Source organism: Cryptomeria japonica, unplaced genomic scaffold (genome assembly GCF_030272615.1).
Source record: "Cryptomeria japonica unplaced genomic scaffold, Sugi_1.0 HiC_scaffold_414, whole genome shotgun sequence".
Classification (NCBI taxonomy): domain Eukaryota; kingdom Viridiplantae; phylum Streptophyta; class Pinopsida; order Cupressales; family Cupressaceae; genus Cryptomeria; species Cryptomeria japonica.
The window spans coordinates 2,800-21,875 of NW_026729235.1; the positions used below are offsets into that span (position 1 = coordinate 2,800).

The window sequence follows — 19,076 nt, forward strand, 5'->3', positions numbered from 1 at the left end:
GTTGGAAGTTGGGTTAATTGCCCGGGCGCGCACCTTCGCCAGGGTGGGCACCTTGGTGCGCACACCTTGGCTGGGCTGCGCACCAGGGCGGGCTCAAGATGGCACCAGCATTCCCTTTTTCTCACTATCTTTCAAAACGGAAATTTTAAAATCTCGTTTTTTTTTTGCCTTTTATGGAAATTAGTGAAGGCATCGCATCAAAGGTGCGCACCTCGCTGCCCACCTTGGTGTGCTCCGAGGTGCCCACCACGGTGCGCAACGCCGGTGCGAACCCGGGAGCGCCCCGATGTGTGCTCCAAGGTGCGGCGTGCACGAAGTCGGACCCCGGTTTGCCCCGGGTGCGCACCTCGCGTGCACCTTGGTGCGCACACCTTGGCTGGGTTGCGCGGCCTGGTGGGCACCATGGTGCGCACCAAGGAGCGCTCCGAAGTGTGCTCCAAGGTGCGGCGTGCACGAAGTCGGAGCCCGGTTTGCCCCGGGTACGCACCTCGCGTGCACCTTCGCCGGGGTGGGCACCTCGGCTGGGTTGCGCGCCCTGGTGCGCACCAAGGAGCGCTCCGAAGTGTGCTCCAAGGTGCGGCGTGCACGAAGTCGGAGCCCGGTTTGCCCCGGGTGCGCACCTTCGCCGCGGTGCGCACCATGGCGTGCACGAAGTCGGAGCCCGGTTTGCCCCGGGTGCGCACCTCGCGTGCACCTTCGGCGGGGTTGCGCGCCCTGGTGGGCACCATGGTGCGCACCAAGGAGCGCTCCGAAGTGTGCTCCAAGGTGCGGCGTGCACGAAGTCGGAGCCCGGTTTGCCCCGGGTGCGCACCTCGCGTGCACCTTCGGCGGGGTTGCGCGCCCTGGTGGGCACCATGGTGCGCACCAAGGAGCGCTCCGAAGTGTGCTCCAAGGTGCGGCGTGCACGAAGTCGGAGCCCGGTTTGCCCCGGGTGCGCACCTCGCGTGCACCTTCGCCGCGGTGGGCACCATGGCGTGCACGAAGTCGGAGCCCGGTTTGCCCCGGGTGCGCACCTCGCGTGCACCTTCGCCGGGGTGGGCACCTCGGCTGGGTTGCGCGCCCTGGTGCGCACCAAGGAGCGCTCCGAAGTGTGCTCCAAGGTGCGGCGTGCACGAAGTCGGAGCCCGGTTTGCCCCGGGTGCGCACCTCGCGTGCACCTTCGCCAGGGTGGGCACCTCGGTGCGCACACCTTCTCAATGTTTTCTTGCCTTTTCTGGAAATTGGTGAAGGCAGCGCATCAAAGGTGCGCACCTCGGTGTGCTCCGAGGTGCGAACCCGAGAGCGCTCCGAGGTGCCCACGAAGTCGAAAGTCGGGTTAATTGCATTGTTTTCCCCGGGTGCGCTCCGAGGTGCGCAACATCGGCGCGCACCAAGGAGGGCTCCGAAGTGTGCTCCAAGGTGCGCACGATGGCGTGCACCTCTGGTGCGCACGATTCGGAGCTCGGTTTGACCGGGGTGCGCACACCTTGGCTGGGTTGCGCACCTTTTGTGCGCTCCAAGGTGCGCACGAAGTCGGAGCTCGGTTTGCCCCGGGTGCGCACCTTCGCCAGGGTGCGCACCTTGATGCGCACGCCTTGGCTGGGCTGCGCACCTTGGTGGGCGCCATGGTGCGCACCTTTCGTGCGCTCCAAGGTGCGCACGAAGTCGGAGCTCGGTTTGCCCCGGGTGCGCACCTTGGTGGGCGCCATGGTGCACTCCGAGGTGCCCAAGATTGGTGCGCACTCCGGTTTGCCTCGGGTGCGCACCTTGCGTGCACCTTCGCCAGGGTGGGCGCCTTGGTGCGCACACCTTGGCTGGGCTGCGCACACCTTGGCACCCGCGTTTCCTTCATTTTAAATTTTTTTTTTTTACAATCTCTCAAGTGGGAAATTCTATAATCTCAACTTTTTTTGCCTTTTCAGGAAACTTTTGAATGGAGCGCATCATTGGTGCGCTCCGAAGTGTGCTCCAAAGCTCTCTCCAGCTGCGTGCACCTGCCCCGGCCGCGCACCCGGCCCCGCCCAGCTTCGCTCACCTGTCCCGGGCGTCTGGTGCGGAACCTTAGAGTAAGAAACATCACCGTGCACCTTGGCCAACGTGCGCGACTCGACCGAGCGCGCACTGGCCGAGGTGCACACCGATTTCACCTGGGTGCGCGCGCAGCACCTCGGGCGCACCGGGGTGCGCGCACAACGCCCGGGTTGCACCGTGGCCTGTGTGCTCGGGGCGCCTCGGGTGCGCGCTCGGTGTCGCCCCCAGCGCGCGCGGTAGTGCGGGCAGCGCACCCCGGCCCGGCCCGGCCCCGACGAGAACGCAAACGGGCAAAAGGTTTATTCAAATAGCATTGCGACGCCCGGCGAAAAACTAAAAAAGGGTGCAACACCGGGACTTCCCGGGAGGTCACCCATCCCAGTACTACTCCGGCCCAAGCGCGCTTAACTGCGGAGTTCTGATGGGATCCGGTGCACTAACGCTGGTATGATCGCACCCGTTATGAGCTTGTCGCAGTGTGTACTTAGCAAACCGCGACCCACGTGCGAATCCACCCCGGCCACCCACCCCCGTCGAGGTGCACACCCTCCCTCGCGAAGTGCGCCCCGTTCGCCAAGTGTGAGCCCTGCCCGGGTGCGCGCACCTTGCTAGGGCGTCGGGTGTGCACCCGGCCCGGCCTACGTGCGTGCACCTGGAGGGGGCGTCGTGTGCGTGCAGTGTCCCGTCTGCAACGCGGTGCCCACACACCACCTCGGGCGCAACGACCTGCGCTCACATGTGGGCCGAGTGCACCTTGGTGCATGTTCGGGGCGCCTCGGGTGCACGCTCGATCTTGCCCCGGTGCACCAAGGCGCTCGGTTTGCCCCGGGTGCGCACTTGGTGCAAGGTGGGCACCCAAAATAGGGATCAAGCACCAAAACACAAGTTTCGGGATGCAAAATGGGACCCAAGGACCACAAATGCGTTCCAAGACCCATGATGGGTCCACGAGAACAAAAATGTGTTCCGAGACTTAATAAACAAATATTGGGTTTTAGGAGAAGAAACATGCTCTGATGCCCAAAACGAGAATCGACCCCGAAAAGGCCACAGGCCAAAAGTGGGATGCGAGACAAAAAAAAATGGGACCCGAGGACCAAAATTGGGTTCCCAGGTCGAAGACAGGGCAACCGGACAAGAAACGACCTCTAAGGCTCGAAATGAGTCCCGACGACTAAAACTTGACAAGAAGCACCCATCAGGCACCCAACTCGACACCCATGGGATGCCGACCCACCCGGGCTTCCACCTAGCACCCTTGGCACCCACCCACCCTCGCACCCAACCTCGCACCCAACTTAGCACCTTTGAACCCACATTGGCACTCACCCTGACCCTGGCACCTTGGAACCCACATTGGCACTCACCTTGACCCTGGCACCCACCTTTGCACTCACCTTGGGACCCACCCTGGCTCCCACCTCGGCACCCACCCAGACACCCACCTTGGTTCCTTGGCACCCACCTTGGATCCTTGGCACCCACCCCGACACCCACCTTGGCACGCAACTTGGCTACTTGCCACCCACCTTGGCTCCTTGACGCCCACCCCGACAACCACCCCGTGACCTACCCTGGCTAGGGTTGGTGCACACCCACCCTGGTGCCCACCTTGGCACCCACCCTATGACCCACCTTGGCACGCACCTTAGTACCCACCCCGTTACCCACCCTAGGACCCACCCCGTGACCCACCTTGGCCAGGGTGGGTGCCTTGGTGCGCACAACTTGCCTGGGCTGCACACCAGGGCGGGCTCAAGATGGCACCCGCGTTCCGTTTTTTTCACTATCTTTCAAAACGGAAATTTTAAAATCTCATTTTTTTCTTTTTTTTGCCTTTTCTGGAAATTAGTGAAGGCAGCGCATCAAAGGTGCGCAATGCTGGTGCGAACCCGGGAGCGCTCCGATGTGTGCTCCAAGGTGCGGCGTGCACGAAGTCCGAGCCCGGTTTGCCCCGGGTGCGCACCTCGCGTGCACCTTCGCCGGGGTGAGCACCTTGGCTGGGTTGCGCGCCCTGGTGCGTACCAAGGAGCGCTCTGAAGTGTGCTCCAAGGTGCGGCGTGCACGAAGTCGGAGCCCGGTTTGCCCCGGGTGTGCACCTCGGGTGCGCACCTCGCGTGCACCTTCGCTGCGGTGGGCACCTTGGCTGGGTTGCGCGCCTTGGTGGGCACCATGCAGTGCACGAAGTCGGAGCCCGGTTTGCCCCGGGCGCGCACCTCCGCCAGGGTGGGCACCTTGGTGCGCACAACTTGCCTGGGCTGCGCATCAGGAAGGGCTCAAGATGGCACCCGCGTTCCGTTTTTTTCACTATCTTTCAGAACGGAAATTTTAAAATATCGTTTTTTTTTGCCTTTTCTGGAAATTAGTGAAGGCAGCGCATCAAAGGTGCGCAACGCTGGTGCGAACCTGGGAGCGCTCCGATGTGTGCTCCAAGGTGCGGCGTGCACGAAGTCGGAGCCCGGTTTGCCTCGGGTGCGCCCTGGTGGGCACCATGGTGCGCACCAAGGAGCGCTCCGAAGTGTGCTCCAAGGTGCGGCCTGCACGAAGTCGGAGCCCGGTTTGCCCCGGGTGTGCACCTCGGGTGGGCACCTTGGTGCGCATGCCTTGCCTGGGCTGCGCACCAGGGCGGGCTCAAGATGGCACCCGCGTTCCTTTTTTTTCACTATCTTTCAAAACGGAAATTTTAAAATCTCATTTTTTTTTGCCTTTTTCTGGAAATTAGTGAAGGCAGCGCATCAAAGGTGCGCACCTCGCTGCCCACCACGGTGCGCAACGCCGGTGGGCACCCGGGAGTGCTTCGAAGTGTGCTCCAAGGTGCTGCGTGCACGTTGTCGGAGCCCGGTTTGCCCCGGGTGCGCACCTCGCGTGCACCTTCGTCGGGGTGGGCACCTTGGCTTGGTTTTGCCCCGGCTGCGCTCCGAAGCGGGGTTATTGGAGCGCCGCCTCTTTTTTTGTCGGAGCGTTTGGTGGGGTTTCTCGCATTGGCTCTTCCGAGGCCCGGTTGCCACCCTGGCGCGCACGAAGTCGGAAGTAGGGTTAATTGCCCGGGTGCGCACCTTTGCCAGGGTGGCACCTTACCTGGGCTGCGCACCAGGGCGGGCTCAAGATGGCACGCGCGTTCCGTTTTTTTCACTATCTTTCAAAACGGAAATTTTAAAATCTCCTTTTTTTTTTGCCTTTTCTGGAAATTAGTGAAGGCAGCGCATCAAAGGTGCGCACCTCGCTGCCCACCTTGGTGTGCTCTGAGGTGCGCACCCGGAGCGCTACGAAGTGTGCTCCAAGGTGCGGCGTGCACGTTGTCGGAGCCCGGTTTGCCCCGGGTGCGCACCTCGCCTGCACCTTGGCCGGGTGGGCACCTTGGCTGGGTTTGCCCAGGGTGCGCTCCGAAGCGGGGTTACTGGAGCGCCCCCCCCTCTTTTTTTGTCAGAGAGTTTGGTGGGGGTTTCTCGCATTGGCTCTTCCCAGGCCCGGTTGTTGGGTGCGCTCCCACCCTGGCGCGCGCGAAGTTGGAAGTTGGGTTAATTGCCCGGGCCGCGCACCTTCGCCAGGGTGGGCACCTTGGTGCGCAAACCTTGGCTGGCTGCGCACCAGGGCGGGCTCAAGATGGCACCAGCATTCCCTTTTTCTCACTATCTTTCAAAACGGAAATTTTAAAATCTCGTTTTTTTTTTGCCTTTTATGGAAATTAGTGAAGGCATCGCATCAAAGGTGCGCACCTCGCTGCCCACCTTGGTGTGCTCCGAGGTGCCCACCACGGTGCGCAACGCCGGTGCGAACCCGGGAGCGCCCCGATGTGTGCTCCAAGGTGCGGCGTGCACGAAGTCGACCCCCGGTTTGCCCCGGGTGCGCACCTCGCGTGCACCTTGGTGCGCACCACCTTGGCTGGGTTGCGCGGCCTGGTGGGCACCATGGTGCGCACCAAGGAGCGCCTCCGAAGTGTGCTCCAAGGTGCGGGCTGCACGAAGTCGGAGCCCGGTTTGCCCCGGGTGCGCACCTTCGCCGCGGTGGGCACCATGGCGTGCACGAAGTCGGAGCCCGGTTTGCCCCGGGTGCGCACCCTCGCGTGCACCTTCGCCGGGGTGGGCACCTCGGCTGGGTTGCGCGCCCTGGTGCGCACCAAGGAGCGCTCTGAAGTGTGCTCCAAGGTGCGGCGTGCACGAAGTCGAGCCCGGTTTGCCCCGGGTGTGCACCTCGCGTGCACCTTCGCTGCGGTGGGCACCTTGGCTGGGTTGCGCGCCTTGGTGGGCACCATGCAGTGCACGAAGTCGGAGCCCGGTTTGCCCCGGGCGCGCACCTCCGCCAGGGTGGGCACCTTGGTGCGCACAACTTGCCTGGGCTGCGCACCAGGAAGGGCTCAAGATGGCACCCCGCGTTCCGTTTTTTTCACTATCTTTCAGAACGGAAATTTTAAAATATCGTTTTTTTTTGCCTTTTCTGGAAATTAGTGAAGGCAGCGCATCAAAGGTGCGCAACGCTGGTGCGAACCTGGGAGCGCTCCGATGTGTGCTCGTGCGCAACGCTGGTGCGAACCTGGGAGCGCTCCGATGTGTGCTCCAAGGTGCGGCGTGCACGAAGTCGGACCCCGGTTTGCCCCGGGTGCGCACCTCGCGTGCACCTTGGTGCGCACACCTTGGCTGGGTTGCGCGCCCTGGTGGGCACCATGGTGCGCACCAAGGAGCGCTCCGAAGTGTGCTCCAAGGTGCGGCGTGCACGAAGTCGGAGCCCGGTTTGCCCCGGGTGCGCACCTCGCGTGCACCTTCGCCGCGGTGGGCACCATGGCGTGCACGAAGTCGGAGCCCGGTTTGCCCCGGGTGCGCACCTCGCGTGCACCTTCGCCGGGGTGGGCACCTTAGTGTGCAGACCTTGGCTGGGTTGCGCGCCCTGGTGGGCACCATGGTGCGCACCAAGGAGCGCTCCGAAGTGTGCTCCAAGGTGCGGCCTGCACGAAGTCGGAGCCCGGTTTGCCCCGGGTGTGCACCTCGGGTGGGCACCTTGGTGCGCATGCCTTGCCTGGGCTGCGCACCAGGGCGGGCTCAAGATGGCACCCGCGTTCCTTTTTTTTCACTATCTTTCAAAACGGAAATTTTAAAATCTCATTTTTTTTTGCCTTTTTCTGGAAATTAGTGAAGGCAGCGCATCAAAGGTGCGCACCTCGCTGCCCACCACGGTGCGCAACGCCGGTGGGCACCCGGGAGTGCTTCGAAGTGTGCTCCAAGGTGCTGCGTGCACGTTGTCGGAGCCCGGTTTGCCCCGGGTGCGCACCTCGCGTGCACCTTCGTCGGGGTGGGCACCTTGGCTGGGTTTGCCCCGGCTGCGCTCCGAAGCGGGGTTATTGGAGCGCCGCCTCTTTTTTTGTCGGAGCGTTTGGTGGGGTTTCTCGCATTGGCTCTTCCGAGGCCCGGTTGCCACCCTGGCGCGCACGAAGTCGGAAGTAGGGTTAATTGCCCGGGTGCGCACCTTTGCCAGGGTGGGCACCTTACCTGGGCTGCGCACCAGGGCGGGCTCAAGATGGCACGCGCGTTCCGTTTTTTTCACTATCTTTCAAAACGGAAATTTTAAAATCTCCTTTTTTTTTTGCCTTTTCTGGAAATTAGTGAAGGCAGCGCATCAAAGGTGCGCACCTCGCTGCCCACCTTGGTGTGCTCTGAGGTGCGCACCCGGGAGCGCTACGAAGTGTGCTCCAAGGTGCGGCGTGCACGTTGTCGGAGCCCGGTTTGCCCCGGGTGCGCACCTCGCCTGCACCTTGGCCGGGGTGGGCACCTTGGCTGGGTTTGCCCAGGGTGCGCTCCGAAGCGGGGTTACTGGAGCGCCCCCTCTTTTTTTGTCAGAGCGTTTGGTGGGGTTTCTCGCATTGGCTCTTCCCAGGCCCGGTTGTTGGGTGCGCTCCCACCCTGGCGCGCGCGAAGTTGGAAGTTGGGTTAATTGCCCGGGCGCGCACCTTCGCCAGGGTGGGCACCTTGGTGCGCACACCTTGGCTGGGCTGCGCACCAGGGCGGGCTCAAGATGGCACCAGCATTCCCTTTTTCTCACTATCTTTCAAAACGGAAATTTTAAAATCTCGTTTTTTTTTTGCCTTTTATGGAAATTAGTGAAGGCATCGCATCAAAGGTGCGCACCTCGCTGCCCACCTTGGTGTGCTCCGAGGTGCCCACCACGGTGCGCAACGCCGGTGCGAACCCGGGAGCGCCCCGATGTGTGCTCCAAGGTGCGGCGTGCACGAAGTCGGACCCCGGTTTGCCCCGGGTGCGCACCTCGCGTGCACCTTGGTGCGCACACCTTGGCTGGGTTGCGCGGCCTGGTGGGCACCATGGTGCGCACCAAGGAGCGCTCCGAAGTGTGCTCCAAGGTGCGGCGTGCACGAAGTCGGAGCCCGGTTTGCCCCGGGTACGCACCTCGCGTGCACCTTCGCCGGGGTGGGCACCTCGGCTGGGTTGCGCGCCCTGGTGCGCACCAAGGAGCGCTCCGAAGTGTGCTCCAAGGTGCGGCGTGCACGAAGTCGGAGCCCGGTTTGCCCCGGGTGCGCACCTTCGCCGCGGTGCGCACCATGGCGTGCACGAAGTCGGAGCCCGGTTTGCCCCGGGTGCGCACCTCGCGTGCACCTTCGGCGGGGTTGCGCGCCCTGGTGGGCACCATGGTGCGCACCAAGGAGCGCTCCGAAGTGTGCTCCAAGGTGCGGCGTGCACGAAGTCGGAGCCCGGTTTGCCCCGGGTGCGCACCTCGCGTGCACCTTCGGCGGGGTTGCGCGCCCTGGTGGGCACCATGGTGCGCACCAAGGAGCGCTCCGAAGTGTGCTCCAAGGTGCGGCGTGCACGAAGTCGGAGCCCGGTTTGCCCCGGGTGCGCACCTCGCGTGCACCTTCGCCGCGGTGGGCACCATGGCGTGCACGAAGTCGGAGCCCGGTTTGCCCCGGGTGCGCACCTCGCGTGCACCTTCGCCGGGGTGGGCACCTCGGCTGGGTTGCGCGCCCTGGTGCGCACCAAGGAGCGCTCCGAAGTGTGCTCCAAGGTGCGGCGTGCACGAAGTCGGAGCCCGGTTTGCCCCGGGTGCGCACCTCGCGTGCACCTTCGCCAGGGTGGGCACCTCGGTGCGCACACCTTCTCAATGTTTTCTTGCCTTTTCTGGAAATTGGTGAAGGCAGCGCATCAAAGGTGCGCACCTCGGTGTGCTCCGAGGTGCGAACCCGAGAGCGCTCCGAGGTGCCCACGAAGTCGAAAGTCGGGTTAATTGCATTGTTTTCCCCGGGTGCGCTCCGAGGTGCGCAACATCGGCGCGCACCAAGGAGGGCTCCGAAGTGTGCTCCAAGGTGCGCACGATGGCGTGCACCTCTGGTGCGCACGATTCGGAGCTCGGTTTGACCGGGGTGCGCACACCTTGGCTGGGTTGCGCACCTTTTGTGCGCTCCAAGGTGCGCACGAAGTCGGAGCTCGGTTTGCCCCGGGTGCGCACCTTCGCCAGGGTGCGCACCTTGATGCGCACGCCTTGGCTGGGCTGCGCACCTTGGTGGGCGCCATGGTGCGCACCTTTCGTGCGCTCCAAGGTGCGCACGAAGTCGGAGCTCGGTTTGCCCCGGGTGCGCACCTTGGTGGGCGCCATGGTGCACTCCGAGGTGCCCAAGATTGGTGCGCACCAAGGAGCGCTCCGAAGTGCGCTCCAAGGTGCGCGCGAAGTCGAAAGTTGGGTTAATTGTCCGGTTTGCCTCGGGTGCGCACCTTGCGTGCACCTTCGCCAGGGTGGGCGCCTTGGTGCGCACACCTTGGCTGGGCTGCGCACACCTTGGCACCCGCGTTTCCTTCATTTTAAATTTTTTTTTTTTACAATCTCTCAAGTGGGAAATTCTATAATCTCAACTTTTTTTGCCTTTTCAGGAAACTTTTGAATGGAGCGCATCATTGGTGCGCTCCGAAGTGTGCTCCAAAGCTCTCTCCAGCTGCGTGCACCTGCCCCGGCCGCGCACCCGGCCCCGCCCAGCTTCGCTCACCTGTCCCGGGCGTCTGGTGCGGAACCTTAGAGTAAGAAACATCACCGTGCACCTTGGCCAACGTGCGCGACTCGACCGAGCGCGCACTGGCCGAGGTGCACACCGATTTCACCTGGGTGCGCGCGCAGCACCTCGGGCGCACCGGGGTGCGCGCACAACGCCCGGGTTGCACCGTGGCCTGTGTGCTCGGGGCGCCTCGGGTGCGCGCTCGGTGTCGCCCCCGCGCGCGCGGTAGTGCGGGCAGCGCACCCCGGCCCGGCCCGGCCCCGACGAGAACGCAAACGGGCAAAAGGTTTATTCAAATAGCATTGCGACGCCCGGCGAAAAACTAAAAAAGGGTGCAACACCGGGACTTCCCGGGAGGTCACCCATCCCAGTACTACTCCGGCCCAAGCGCGCTTAACTGCGGAGTTCTGATGGGATCCGGTGCACTAACGCTGGTATGATCGCACCCGTTATGAGCTTGTCGCAGTGTGTACTTAGCAAACCGCGACCCACGTGCGAATCCACCCCGGCCACCCACCCCCGTCGAGGTGCACACCCTCCCTCGCGAAGTGCGCCCCGTTCGCCAAGTGTGAGCCCTGCCCGGGTGCGCGCACCTTGCTAGGGCGTCGGGTGTGCACCCGGCCCGGCCTACGTGCGTGCACCTGGAGGGGGCGTCGTGTGCGTGCAGTGTCCCGTCTGCAACGCGGTGCCCACACACCACCTCGGGCGCAACGACCTGCGCTCACATGTGGGCCGAGTGCACCTTGGTGCATGTTCGGGGCGCCTCGGGTGCACGCTCGATCTTGCCCCGGTGCACCAAGGCGCTCGGTTTGCCCCGGGTGCGCACTTGGTGCAAGGTGGGCACCCAAAATAGGGATCAAGCACCAAAACACAAGTTTCGGGATGCAAAATGGGACCCAAGGACCACAAATGCGTTCCAAGACCCATGATGGGTCCACGAGAACAAAAATGTGTTCCGAGACTTAATAAACAAATATTGGGTTTTAGGAGAAGAAACATGCTCTGATGCCCAAAACGAGAATCGACCCCGAAAAGGCCACAGGCCAAAAGTGGGATGCGAGACAAAAAAAAATGGGACCCGAGGACCAAAATTGGGTTCCCAGGTCGAAGACAGGGCAACCGGACAAGAAACGACCTCTAAGGCTCGAAATGAGTCCCGACGACTAAAACTTGACAAGAAGCACCCATCAGGCACCCAACTCGACACCCATGGGATGCCGACCCACCCGGGCTTCCACCTAGCACACCTTGGCACCCACCCACCCTCGCACCCAACCTCGCACCCAACTTAGCACCTTTGAACCCACATTGGCACTCACCCTGACCCTGGCACCTTGGAACCCACATTGGCACTCACCTTGACCCTGGCACCCACCTTTGCACTCACCTTGGGACCCACCCTGGCTCCCACCTCGGCACCCACCCAGACACCCACCTTGGTTCCTTGGCACCCACCTTGGATCCTTGGCACCCACCCCGACACCCACCTTGGCACGCAACTTGGCTACTTGCCACCCACCTTGGCTCCTTGACGCCCACCCCGACAACCACCCCGTGACCTACCCTGGCTAGGGTTGGTGCACACCCACCCTGGTGCCCACCTTGGCACCCACCCTATGACCCACCTTGGCACGCACCTTAGTACCCACCCCGTTACCCACCCTAGGACCCACCCCGTGACCCACCTTGGCCAGGGTGGGTGCCTTGGTGCGCACAACTTGCCTGGGCTGCACACCAGGGCGGGCTCAAGATGGCACCCGCGTTCCGTTTTTTTCACTATCTTTCAAAACGGAAATTTTAAAATCTCATTTTTTTCTTTTTTTTGCCTTTTCTGGAAATTAGTGAAGGCAGCGCATCAAAGGTGCGCAATGCTGGTGCGAACCCGGGAGCGCTCCGATGTGTGCTCCAAGGTGCGGCGTGCACGAAGTCCGAGCCCGGTTTGCCCCGGGTGCGCACCTCGCGTGCACCTTCGCCGGGGTGAGCACCTTGGCTGGGTTGCGCGCCCTGGTGCGTACCAAGGAGCGCTCTGAAGTGTGCTCCAAGGTGCGGCGTGCACGAAGTCGGAGCCCGGTTTGCCCCGGGTGTGCACCTCGGGTGCGCACCTCGCGTGCACCTTCGCTGCGGTGGGCACCTTGGCTGGGTTGCGCGCCTTGGTGGGCACCATGCAGTGCACGAAGTCGGAGCCCGGTTTGCCCCGGGCGCGCACCTCCGCCAGGGTGGGCACCTTGGTGCGCACAACTTGCCTGGGCTGCGCATCAGGAAGGGCTCAAGATGGCACCCGCGTTCCATTTTTTTCACTATCTTTCAGAACGGAAATTTTAAAATATCGTTTTTTTTTGCCTTTTCTGGAAATTAGTGAAGGCAGCGCATCAAAGGTGCGCAACGCTGGTGCGAACCTGGGAGCGCTCCGATGTGTGCTCCAAGGTGCGGCGTGCACGAAGTCGGAGCCCGGTTTGCCTCGGGTGCGCCCTGGTGGGCACCATGGTGCGCACCAAGGAGCGCTCCGAAGTGTGCTCCAAGGTGCGGCCTGCACGAAGTCGGAGCCCGGTTTGCCCCGGGTGTGCACCTCGGGTGGGCACCTTGGTGCGCATGCCTTGCCTGGGCTGCGCACCAGGGCGGGCTCAAGATGGCACCCGCGTTCCTTTTTTTTCACTATCTTTCAAAACGGAAATTTTAAAATCTCATTTTTTTTTGCCTTTTTCTGGAAATTAGTGAAGGCAGCGCATCAAAGGTGCGCACCTCGCTGCCCACCACGGTGCGCAACGCCGGTGGGCACCCGGGAGTGCTTCGAAGTGTGCTCCAAGGTGCTGCGTGCACGTTGTCGGAGCCCGGTTTGCCCCGGGTGCGCACCTCGCGTGCACCTTCGTCGGGGTGGGCACCTTGGCTTGGTTTGCCCCGGCTGCGCTCCGAAGCGGGGTTATTGGAGCGCCGCCTCTTTTTTTGTCGGAGCGTTTGGTGGGGTTTCTCGCATTGGCTCTTCCGAGGCCCGGTTGCCACCCTGGCGCGCACGAAGTCGGAAGTAGGGTTAATTGCCCGGGTGCGCACCTTTGCCAGGGTGGCACCTTACCTGGGCTGCGCACCAGGGCGGGCTCAAGATGGCACGCGCGTTCCGTTTTTTTCACTATCTTTCAAAACGGAAATTTTAAAATCTCCTTTTTTTTTTGCCTTTTCTGGAAATTAGTGAAGGCAGCGCATCAAAGGTGCGCACCTCGCTGCCCACCTTGGTGTGCTCTGAGGTGCGCACCCGGGAGCGCTACGAAGTGTGCTCCAAGGTGCGGCGTGCACGTTGTCGGAGCCCGGTTTGCCCCGGGTGCGCACCTCGCCTGCACCTTGGCCGGGGTGGGCACCTTGGCTGGGTTTGCCCAGGGTGCGCTCCGAAGCGGGGTTACTGGAGCGCCCCCTCTTTTTTTGTCAGAGAGTTTGGTGGGGTTTCTCGCATTGGCTCTTCCCAGGCCCGGTTGTTGGGTGCGCTCCCACCCTGGCGCGCGCGAAGTTGGAAGTTGGGTTAATTGCCCGGGCGCGCACCTTCGCCAGGGTGGGCACCTTGGTGCGCAAACCTTGGCTGGGCTGCGCACCAGGGCGGGCTCAAGATGGCACCAGCATTCCCTTTTTCTCACTATCTTTCAAAACGGAAATTTTAAAATCTCGTTTTTTTTTTGCCTTTTATGGAAATTAGTGAAGGCATCGCATCAAAGGTGCGCACCTCGCTGCCCACCTTGGTGTGCTCCGAGGTGCCCACCACGGTGCGCAACGCCGGTGCGAACCCGGGAGCGCCCCGATGTGTGCTCCAAGGTGCGGCGTGCACGAAGTCGGACCCCGGTTTGCCCCGGGTGCGCACCTCGCGTGCACCTTGGTGCGCACACCTTGGCTGGGTTGCGCGGCCTGGTGGGCACCATGGTGCGCACCAAGGAGCGCTCCGAAGTGTGCTCCAAGGTGCGGCGTGCACGAAGTCGGAGCCCGGTTTGCCCCGGGTGCGCACCTTCGCCGCGGTGGGCACCATGGCGTGCACGAAGTCGGAGCCCGGTTTGCCCCGGGTGCGCACCTCGCGTGCACCTTCGCCGGGGTGGGCACCTCGGCTGGGTTGCGCGCCCTGGTGCGCACCAAGGAGCGCTCTGAAGTGTGCTCCAAGGTGCGGCGTGCACGAAGTCGGAGCCCGGTTTGCCCCGGGTGTGCACCTCGCGTGCACCTTCGCTGCGGTGGGCACCTTGGCTGGGTTGCGCGCCTTGGTGGGCACCATGCAGTGCACGAAGTCGGAGCCCGGTTTGCCCCGGGCGCGCACCTCCGCCAGGGTGGGCACCTTGGTGCGCACAACTTGCCTGGGCTGCGCACCAGGAAGGGCTCAAGATGGCACCCGCGTTCCGTTTTTTTCACTATCTTTCAGAACGGAAATTTTAAAATATCGTTTTTTTTTGCCTTTTCTGGAAATTAGTGAAGGCAGCGCATCAAAGGTGCGCAACGCTGGTGCGAACCTGGGAGCGCTCCGATGTGTGCTCCAAGGTGCGGCGTGCACGAAGTCGGACCCCGGTTTGCCCCGGGTGCGCACCTCGCGTGCACCTTGGTGCGCACACCTTGGCTGGGTTGCGCGCCCTGGTGGGCACCATGGTGCGCACCAAGGAGCGCTCCGAAGTGTGCTCCAAGGTGCGGCGTGCACGAAGTCGGAGCCCGGTTTGCCCCGGGTGCGCACCTCGCGTGCACCTTCGCCGCGGTGGGCACCATGGCGTGCACGAAGTCGGAGCCCGGTTTGCCCCGGGTGCGCACCTCGCGTGCACCTTCGCCGGGGTGGGCACCTTAGTGTGCAGACCTTGGCTGGGTTGCGCGCCCTGGTGGGCACCATGGTGCGCACCAAGGAGCGCTCCGAAGTGTGCTCCAAGGTGCGGCCTGCACGAAGTCGGAGCCCGGTTTGCCCCGGGTGTGCACCTCGGGTGGGCACCTTGGTGCGCATGCCTTGCCTGGGCTGCGCACCAGGGCGGGCTCAAGATGGCACCCGCGTTCCTTTTTTTTCACTATCTTTCAAAACGGAAATTTTAAAATCTCATTTTTTTTTGCCTTTTTCTGGAAATTAGTGAAGGCAGCGCATCAAAGGTGCGCACCTCGCTGCCCACCACGGTGCGCAACGCCGGTGGGCACCCGGGAGTGCTTCGAAGTGTGCTCCAAGGTGCTGCGTGCACGTTGTCGGAGCCCGGTTTGCCCCGGGTGCGCACCTCGCGTGCACCTTCGTCGGGGTGGGCACCTTGGCTGGGTTTGCCCCGGCTGCGCTCCGAAGCGGGGTTATTGGAGCGCCGCCTCTTTTTTTGTCGGAGCGTTTGGTGGGGTTTCTCGCATTGGCTCTTCCGAGGCCCGGTTGCCACCCTGGCGCGCACGAAGTCGGAAGTAGGGTTAATTGCCCGGGTGCGCACCTTTGCCAGGGTGGGCACCTTACCTGGGCTGCGCACCAGGGCGGGCTCAAGATGGCACGCGCGTTCCGTTTTTTTCACTATCTTTCAAAACGGAAATTTTAAAATCTCCTTTTTTTTTTGCCTTTTCTGGAAATTAGTGAAGGCAGCGCATCAAAGGTGCGCACCTCGCTGCCCACCTTGGTGTGCTCTGAGGTGCGCACCCGGGAGCGCTACGAAGTGTGCTCCAAGGTGCGGCGTGCACGTTGTCGGAGCCCGGTTTGCCCCGGGTGCGCACCTCGCCTGCACCTTGGCCGGGGTGGGCACCTTGGCTGGGTTTGCCCAGGGTGCGCTCCGAAGCGGGGTTACTGGAGCGCCCCCTCTTTTTTTGTCAGAGCGTTTGGTGGGGTTTCTCGCATTGGCTCTTCCCAGGCCCGGTTGTTGGGTGCGCTCCCACCCTGGCGCGCGCGAAGTTGGAAGTTGGGTTAATTGCCCGGGCGCGCACCTTCGCCAGGGTGGGCACCTTGGTGCGCACACCTTGGCTGGGCTGCGCACCAGGGCGGGCTCAAGATGGCACCAGCATTCCCTTTTTCTCACTATCTTTCAAAACGGAAATTTTAAAATCTCGTTTTTTTTTTGCCTTTTATGGAAATTAGTGAAGGCATCGCATCAAAGGTGCGCACCTCGCTGCCCACCTTGGTGTGCTCCGAGGTGCCCACCACGGTGCGCAACGCCGGTGCGAACCCGGGAGCGCCCCGATGTGTGCTCCAAGGTGCGGCGTGCACGAAGTCGGACCCCGGTTTGCCCCGGGTGCGCACCTCGCGTGCACCTTGGTGCGCACACCTTGGCTGGGTTGCGCGGCCTGGTGGGCACCATGGTGCGCACCAAGGAGCGCTCCGAAGTGTGCTCCAAGGTGCGGCGTGCACGAAGTCGGAGCCCGGTTTGCCCCGGGTACGCACCTCGCGTGCACCTTCGCCGGGGTGGGCACCTCGGCTGGGTTGCGCGCCCTGGTGCGCACCAAGGAGCGCTCCGAAGTGTGCTCCAAGGTGCGGCGTGCACGAAGTCGGAGCCCGGTTTGCCCCGGGTGCGCACCTTCGCCGCGGTGCGCACCATGGCGTGCACGAAGTCGGAGCCCGGTTTGCCCCGGGTGCGCACCTCGCGTGCACCTTCGGCGGGGTTGCGCGCCCTGGTGGGCACCATGGTGCGCACCAAGGAGCGCTCCGAAGTGTGCTCCAAGGTGCGGCGTGCACGAAGTCGGAGCCCGGTTTGCCCCGGGTGCGCACCTCGCGTGCACCTTCGGCGGGGTTGCGCGCCCTGGTGGGCACCATGGTGCGCACCAAGGAGCGCTCCGAAGTGTGCTCCAAGGTGCGGCGTGCACGAAGTCGGAGCCCGGTTTGCCCCGGGTGCGCACCTCGCGTGCACCTTCGCCGCGGTGGGCACCATGGCGTGCACGAAGTCGGAGCCCGGTTTGCCCCGGGTGCGCACCTCGCGTGCACCTTCGCCGGGGTGGGCACCTCGGCTGGGTTGCGCGCCCTGGTGCGCACCAAGGAGCGCTCCGAAGTGTGCTCCAAGGTGCGGCGTGCACGAAGTCGGAGCCCGGTTTGCCCCGGGTGCGCACCTCGCGTGCACCTTCGCCAGGGTGGGCACCTCGGTGCGCACACCTTCTCAATGTTTTCTTGCCTTTTCTGGAAATTGGTGAAGGCAGCGCATCAAAGGTGCGCACCTCGGTGTGCTCCGAGGTGCGAACCCGAGAGCGCTCCGAGGTGCCCACGAAGTCGAAAGTCGGGTTAATTGCATTGTTTTCCCCGGGTGCGCTCCGAGGTGCGCAACATCGGCGCGCACCAAGGAGGGCTCCGAAGTGTGCTCCAAGGTGCGCACGATGGCGTGCACCTCTGGTGCGCACGATTCGGAGCTCGGTTTGACCGGGGTGCGCACACCTTGGCTGGGTTGCGCACCTTTTGTGCGCTCCAAGGTGCGCACGAAGTCGGAGCTCGGTTTGCCCCGGGTGCGCACCTTCGCCAGGGTGCGCACCTTGATGCGCACGCCTTGGCTGGGCTGCGCACCTTGGTGGGCGCCATGGTGCGCACCTTTCGTGCGCTCCAAGGTGCGCACGAAGTCGGAGCTCGGTTTGCCCCGGGTGCGCACCTTGGTGGGCGCCATGGTGCACTCCGAGGTGCCCAAGATTGGTGCGCACCAAGGAGCGCTCCGAAGTGCGCTCCAAGGTGCGCGCGAAGTCGAAAGTTGGGTTAATTGTCCGGTTTGCCTCGGGTGCGCACCTTGCGTGCACCTTCGCCAGGGTGGGCGCCTTGGTGCGCACACCTTGGCTGGGCTGCGCACACCTTGGCACCCGCGTTTCCTTCATTTTAAATTTTTTTTTTTTACAATCTCTCAAGTGGGAAATTCTATAATCTCAACTTTTTTTGCCTTTTCAGGAAACTTTTGAATGGAGCGCATCATTGGTGCGCTCCGAAGTGTGCTCCAAAGCTCTCTCCAGCTGCGTGCACCTGCCCCGGCCGCGCACCCGGCCCCGCCCAGCTTCGCTCACCTGTCCCGGGCGTCTGGTGCGGAACCTTAGAGTAAGAAACATCACCGTGCACCTTGGCCAACGTGCGCGACTCGACCGAGCGCGCACTGGCCGAGGTGCACACCGATTTCACCTGGGTGCGCGCGCAGCACCTCGGGCGCACCGGGGTGCGCGCACAACGCCCGGGTTGCACCGTGGCCTGTGTGCTCGGGGCGCCTCGGGTGCGCGCTCGGTGTCGCCCCCGCGCGCGCGGTAGTGCGGGCAGCGCACCCCGGCCCGGCCCGGCCCCGACGAGAACGCAAACGGGCAAAAGGTTTATTCAAATAGCATTGCGACGCCCGGCGAAAAACTAAAAAAGGGTGCAACACCGGGACTTCCCGGGAGGTCACCCATCCCAGTACTACTCCGGCCCAAGCGCGCTTAACTGCGGAGTTCTGATGGGATCCGGTGCACTAACGCTGGTATGATCGCACCCGTTATGAGCTTGTCGCAGTGTGTACTTAGCAAACCGCGACCCACGTGCGAATCCACCCCGGCCACCCACCCCCGTCGAGGTGCACACCCTCCCTCGCGAAGTGCGCCCCGTTCGCCAAGTGTGAGCCCTGCCCGGGTGCGCGCACCTTGCTAGGGCGTCGGGTGTGCACCCGGCCCGGCCTACGTGCGTGCACCTGGAGGGGGCGTCGTGTGCGTGCAGTGTCCCGTCTGCAACGCGGTGCCCACACACCACCTCGGGCGCAACGACCTGCGCTCACATGTGGGCCGAGTGCACCTTGGTGCATGTTCGGGGCGCCTCGGGTGCACGCTCGATCTTGCCCCGGTGCACCAAGGCGCTCGGTTTGCCCCGGGTGCGCACTTGGTGCAAGGTGGGCACCCAAAATAGGGATCAAGCACCAAAACACAAGTTTCGGGATGCAAAATGGGACCCAAGGACCACAAATGCGTTCCAAGACCCATGATGGGTCCACGAGAACAAAAATGTGTTCCGAGACTTAATAAACAAATATTGGGTTTTAGGAGAAGAAACATGCTCTGATGCCCAAAACGAGAATCGACCCCGAAAAGGCCACAGGCCAAAAGTGGGATGCGAGACAAAAAAAAATGGGACCCGAGGACCAAAATTGGGTTCCCAGGTCGAAGACAGGGCAACCGGACAAGAAACGACCTCTAAGGCTCGAAATGAGTCCCG

General features: G+C 63.0%; 3 non-coding genes across 3 annotated transcripts; all 3 read right to left on the reverse strand.

The window, feature by feature from the left end:
* Positions 1-2,350: 2,350 nt before the first annotated feature.
* LOC131871487 (5S ribosomal RNA) lies at positions 2,351-2,469 on the reverse strand. Its single transcript, XR_009369704.1, has one exon. It is a non-coding gene; the product is annotated as a 5S ribosomal RNA (ribosomal RNA).
* A 7,854-nt stretch (positions 2,470-10,323) lies between these two features.
* LOC131871498 (5S ribosomal RNA) lies at positions 10,324-10,442 on the reverse strand. The gene has a single exon (XR_009369715.1). It is a non-coding gene; the product is annotated as a 5S ribosomal RNA (ribosomal RNA).
* Positions 10,443-18,246: 7,804 nt separating this feature from the next.
* On the reverse strand, positions 18,247-18,365 carry LOC131871501 (5S ribosomal RNA). The gene has a single exon (XR_009369718.1). It is a non-coding gene; the product is annotated as a 5S ribosomal RNA (ribosomal RNA).
* Positions 18,366-19,076: the final 711 nt, after the last annotated feature.